Source organism: Camellia sinensis, chromosome 9 (assembly GCF_055761805.1).
Source record: "Camellia sinensis isolate YWXY chromosome 9, ASM5576180v1, whole genome shotgun sequence".
Lineage (NCBI taxonomy): Eukaryota > Viridiplantae > Streptophyta > Magnoliopsida > Ericales > Theaceae > Camellia > Camellia sinensis.
This window is the reverse complement of record NC_138969.1, coordinates 18,744,798-18,751,648: the sequence shown is the minus strand read 5'-3', so window position 1 is coordinate 18,751,648 and position 6,851 is coordinate 18,744,798.

Sequence of the window (6,851 nt, the reverse complement as noted above, 5' to 3'; positions counted from 1 at the left end):
TACTCATATGAGTGTGAGACCCATATTATATAAGGTCCACATAGATCCCACACTTAAATGAGTATTACGTAAAAATTTGATAATTTATTTGAAATTCTTAATATTGCTCTCTTTTTAGCTTGATTTTGCGATTATGTTGATTACTTTGATCTTAAAAACTTGATTGGTCTTCCTGTAGCAGTAGTAGGGGGTAATTTGTACTTTCCGAATCTCTCTCGATACATGTCATCTTCCTGTACCTTTAATTTCATGCTGTTAATGAAATTTTTCTTTGCCGATCAAAAAAAAAAAAAAAAACTTGATTGGTCTTGAATGGATGTGATCTCAAAACGGGATAAGCTCTCCTCTAAATTTTATCTCTCCATACTTCTCCATATTCTTTTTATAAGTTTCAATCTGAACCCGTATCAATGATCTAAACTCTCTTACTTGTAGGCCCTACAATAAAGGTTATCTATGCAAAAAATCAACTTTATCAGAAAATTGTAAATACAAAAATAAATCAATTTTGTTTTATAAAATGAATGGTAAATATAATTAAATTTAAACCATCTATCTTATAAAACAAAATGCGATTTGTTCCTATGTTTCTAGTTGTCTGATGAAACTAATTTTTTTTTGCATGGATGACCTTCATTGCAAGGCTTATGAGATAGACAATTTGAATCATTAATATGAAAAGATGAGGTATGGAGGGGAGTTTATCTCAAAATAATAAAGCAAAAAAATATGATTGGTATTTAGAGAGATAAGCAAAGCTATAATTCCTATAGGGTAAACTATCAATAGGTCCTAATAGTTGAATTTAATTCCTATCAAGTCCTATTAAAAATAAGTCCTAGTAAAATTATCCTTAAATATAATTTTTTTGTGATAATTTTGTGTATATATAGCTAAAAATCGACAGTTAGTGACTTTTTTTTATCACGATTTTTATATATTGTTGTTAAAACTTACAATTAGTGACGTTTTTCTGTGAAATGTTTTTCAAACTGTCACTGAAACTGAAAGTTAAAGATTAGTAACGTTTTTTATGACGATTTTTTTAAACTGTCACTAAAATTTATAATTAGTAACATTTTTTTATGATAATTTTTAAACTGTCGTTGAAAATTAACAATTAGTGACATTTTTTAATAGTATTTGATGGAAAATGCCATTAATTCTCACAGAATTTATTGGACGATGTGTCCACCTATTAGGACCTACAGTAAGTTCCCCTTTGCATATTTAGGCAAGTAAATGATTTTTTTTTCCTTTTTAAATTATTACTCAAATTCATTATTCAAATACAAGGCCATGTTTATTTGGACGGACTAAATAAAGGGGGATTGTAATCCATTAAACTGTTAATCATTGGATATATAATTCCTGGACTATTTGGTTGAAAATGATATATATTGCGTATTTGTTTTCTCATGAGATTAAATATCTAGAAAGGACTATCTTGTTGAATCTAATGTTTGATTGGAATATTATGAAGAATGATAAATACTCAACAGACTATTTTACATTTTTCAATTGTTTACTAAATAATAACAATACTAATTCTATCTTTAATATTTTAAGTTTTTTTGCTAGATTAAATAAATAAAACATCAATAAAAAATTATGTTAATAAAAAAATCTAATGAAATTAAATAAAATATCAATTAAATAAAATATTAAAAAATTAAAATAAAATATCTATAAAGATTTATTAAAAAATTTAAATAAATAAACATCAATAAAAATTATTTTATTTTATTTTTTAATTGAAATTTTTATATTTTAGTTTATTTTACTAACTAAATACGAAATCAAATTCTTGGAGAGCAAATGTGCTATTTTATAATTTAATCTCATGAGATTTCAATTCCACTATTTCTATCCTACATCACCCTAGGACACAATAGTCCAACACATTTAATCCGACAGATCAATTCTTAACTAAACAATGGACTCTACAATAGATTTGACATGGAATCCAATCCTCCCCTCTAATCCTTCCAAACAAACACTGTCCAAATTTATCATTATAATCTCTTGATGATTCTTGTAACCTTTCATCTTTATTTGAACTAATCTCTTGGTAATTCTTGTAATCTATTATCTTTATTTCAACCGTTAGCTAAAATAATTCGTGTAACCTTTCATCCTTACATCACTTATGGCCTTAGAATAGTGTTATATGTACAATTAATATGCTAATTAATGTACTAATTGATAATGTGACATAATTTAAGAGGTTTTTGAGATTTATAATGTAATTAATGAGTAGGGTCATTAATAATATCATAACTAGTATTAGTACACTAATTAGTACACTAATTAGTACATTAATTAGTGCATGTATCACCTCTGTTTTCCTTATTGTTATAATCTTTTGATAATTTTTGTAACCTTTCATCTTTACTTCACTTTAAGGCAAATTACAAACACTCCCCTCGAGATTTGGTGAAAATACAGATTCCCCCCTGAGGTTTGAGAAATTACATCCCACCCCTAAGATTTATATTTTCATAACAAATTGCCCCATGAGGTTTTTATTTTCATATAGATTCCCTCCTAATTTTTCTTAATTTGTTATGAAAATTGACCATTAGGGGGCAATTTGTAATTTTTCAAATCTCAGGAGAGAATTTGTATTTTTACCAAATCTCGAGGGGTGTTTGTAATTTACCCTTCACTTTTATCATTAGGGATGAAAGATGGCTGCTGCCACTTCTGTGAGGCGAATAGGGTTCACTTTGGATCATAACTCAATGATATGAATTATTCACTTTTTAACATATGTTAAGTAAAATATTTTTGATAAAAAAATTACGTTAATTAAAAATTAATAATTACAATTTTTATAATAATATTCTAATTCTAAATTTACTTAACATTTTATATTAAAAGATGACCGATTCAAATAATTGTAAGGCCCAGAGTAGATCCCATCCCTATCTCAGCAGTTGTGAGAATTGAGAGGTCTTCACAAGGGTGGAAGTTGTATGTGAATGAGAATATAAAACTTAAATGATCTTAGAGATACACCTTTGATTGCTTCCTAAAGTTCTAATTCTCTACATTTATAAATGAGAGATTTAATAATTAATGCCACATTAATCCCAAATTTAAAATTGTCCCTTAAAATTTAAGGGCGTTTTCAATAATATATTAGACAAATAAATATTTATAATTGTAGAAAAACAAAATTCCATGCACTAAATTAACAAAAAAAAAATTATTTTCCATTTTAAATGTTTTTTTTTTTTTTGTAAATACATAGGAGAGTAATTATATTATGGAAAATATTTATATCATCGAACAGATCACTACCCCCACAATAGTTAGAAAATCATTGTTGTATATAAATGAAAATCTTAATAATCAATAACACATTAATTTAACGGTCCTGCTGGAGACCCCCAGCAACCCCAACCTCCACGTGGGGGGCTGGTAATGGCCGAAAATAAAAAAAAAAAAAAAAAAAAAACAATTTTTTGGGCCAATAGGAGAAGACCCCCAGCACCCAGCTGGGGGTCTAAGGCATTTTTGTTAATTTAATTTCCCTAAGTTTAAGATTTCAACTCAATTTTTGAAAAGTTTATGATTCTAAATAGATTTTAAATAAGGAAAAAGATATTATTATTCAGAATTAAAAATTATACCCAATGATTTGACACTTTTAAAATGTTTAAGTCAACTCTCTCTTTCTCATTTATTCTTTAATTATCAATTAATTATTTCATTGACACATCACTAGATCCGGAAAGTGTGTCTACAAATTAAATTGGGTAAATTACACTTTGCCCCCCTAAAGTTTCACCCATTTCCTACTTTGGCCCTTTAAGTTTAATTTGTCTCACTTGGGCCCTTCATGTTTGCAATCCTTCCCACTTTGACCCTTTAAATTTAATTTTTTCTACTTTGGCCCTTCATGTTTGCAATCCATCCCACTTGGCCCTTCATATTTACAATCATTCACACTTTATTCCTAGACTAACTTCCATCCAAAAAACTAACAGAATCTCCCACATCACTAACACATCAGCTCCATGTGTGATGTAAAAAATCACTAAAGTTGCAAAAAATAAAAAATAGAAAACAAAAAAATTGGAATTTTTTTTAGTCTTTAGTGAACTTTTTTTCCTCAAATTTATTCATAAACATTATTACATTATAGATGCATGTATAGATTAAATGCAGCTAAAAAAATAAAATCAAATTTAACTAAAAAAAGAAAAAAGTTTAGTAAAGACAAAAAATATATATATATATATATATATATATATATATATATATATATATATATTGACTCAAACACATGTATTGTCAATTCTAAAATAAAAAATTTGCTATCTTTTTTTCGTCTTTAGTCAACTTTTTTCTTCTTTTAATTAAATTTATTTTTATTTTTTCAGCTGCATCTAATCTTGATGCATCTATAATGTAATAATGTTTATGAGTAAATTTGAAAAAAAAAGTTTACTAAAGACTAAAAAAAATTCTAGTTTTTTGTTTTTTATTTTTTATTTTTTACATCTTTAGTGAATTTTTTACATCACATATGGAGTTGATATGTTAGTGATGTGACAAATTCTGTTATTTTTTTGGATGGAAGTTAGTCTAGGAGTAAGGATTGTAAACATGAAGAGCCAAAGTGGAAGGATTCTAAATATGAAGGACTAAAGTGGAAAAAATCAAACTTAAAAGGCCAAAATGGGAAGGATTGCAAATATGACGGATCAAAATGTGAATGATTGTAAACATAAAGGGTCAAAGTGGAAAAAATTAAACTTAAAAGGCCAAAGTAAAAAATGAGTAAAACTTTAGGAAGATAAAGTGTAATTTACCCAATTAAATTTGTATATCATTTTTGTAGAGGCAAACATTAACATACTGATTTTAGAACAAATGATGTGTATTTTCCTATTTTATAAACTTAAAAAAAGAAACAATTGAATCTATACGTTTTAAATTCCAACCAAAACAGGAGTAAAATTTCAATACAATTATGTCATCATTCACCCATAATATTACCATCCACTCTTAGGTGGTTTGAGATGCTCTAAATAAGTGTATTTTTTTGACTTTTTATAAAAAGATGTGTAAAAAAATAGAGAGAAGATGTTAATTGATGTAACCCAAAAAAAATAAAAAGATAAATTAAAATAGGTTATGCCAAACAAGACTTTAGTATAATTGTGTCATCATTCACCCATAATATTACCATCCACTCTTATAACCATAAGGGAAATTATTCAATATTCTTAAAACATGTTTAAATGGTATTTTAATATTTTGTTTGGTTAAAAGATTTGAAAAAAAAAACAAATAAAAAAAATTATATAAAACTAAATAAAATATAAGTATATTTTATTCAAATTTCACTTATTTTTTTCTTTTCCCTTTTCAAATCATTTTCTAAATTTTCTAACTAAACACAGTATAAATAATCAGTTATTGATTTAAATGGAAGAACTCATCACTTTTATATTAGACTTTTAAAAGATAAAATGTTAAATATCAATTTATTAATGAAATAAAAGCATTACTGCTAGAGTTTTGTATAATTACTCGAAAAGGAAACCCACACCAAACCACAAAATCTTTGTGGTTAATACTATATGTACTTGAGAGGAGAGATTTGCACCGGACAATACGGACGAGCTACGGTAACGCTGGTGTGGCAAACCTCACGGTGCCGAGCTATCTTCTAAATTGGCGCGGCCCTCCGGCCTGTCGTACACGGCCGAGATAGGTTGGTCGACCAGGCATGGTCTAAGGCCTGGCCGAGCTATGACTGCTAGACGTTTGGCGGTAGGCGCGCGTTAGCACGGTACAACCGAGCAAATGACGGTCCGGAATAAGTCTAGGTCGGGAAAAGGACCAGTATGCTCCACCTTCAGTTAACCCGGAGAGTTTGGACCAGGATGGTGGTCGGCGTGCGCCCGACCGGATAGCTCGGAAGCTCGGTCGTGTTCTCTGTGGTAGTGATTTTCTCCAAGGAATAGGCCGATTTTGGTATGCCGGTTAGGTGTGCCACTTGGGCCAATGGCGTAAGGGAGAGGAAATCTGCTCCAAGCACGCGTCAATACCGTTTGGTAGTTTTGCACGTACTGGATGGAGGATTTGGTCTTTACACGCGTAAGGTGATGGGAGGCGAGCACTGCCACATGTCTAGGGAAGGACAGCAGAGGTAGTGCGCGCACAATCCTGAGGCTGCCTGGCCAGCCTAGAAAAAGGAAGAGAAGATGAACATTAGAGGTAAGCAATTAATGCAACTTTGAACGACTCTCTCTCTCTCTAACAGTATTCTTCTTCCTCAAGTGATCTGACTTGATCGTCGGAGGGTCTATTCGGCAACCCACCGCCAGGCAGCTCACCGTTTCTTTGTTGCCAGGTTAGACGCCGTCACGTGAAGCATGAGTCCAAGGAGTATGGAAAGCAATGAATATTTCGTTCCCGTACAGTACTAATTAATATATTAATTAGTATATTAACAAATGATGTAATTTTAAAAATTTTGAATATTTATAATTTATATAATAAATGTGGTGAATAATAATAATATAACACTAACCGGTACATTAATATATATATTAATTGGTGCATATAATACAACCGAATCATTATTTACATGGTTTGCACATACCCAGAACAAAACAAAAAAGCAAACAATGAAGGAAACTTCATCATCACCTTTTCTTCTTCTTCTTCTAGTACTTCCTCTATTAATCGCAGCCTCAGACGATGACACTTTTGTTCAATGTCTCTCAAACCACTCAATCCTACAAAGCCAAATCCCCTCTAGGGATGGCAATTTAATCCTGGCTCCCCGACCTCAATTAATACAATTTTTTTCCGAAAAATATCCCCAA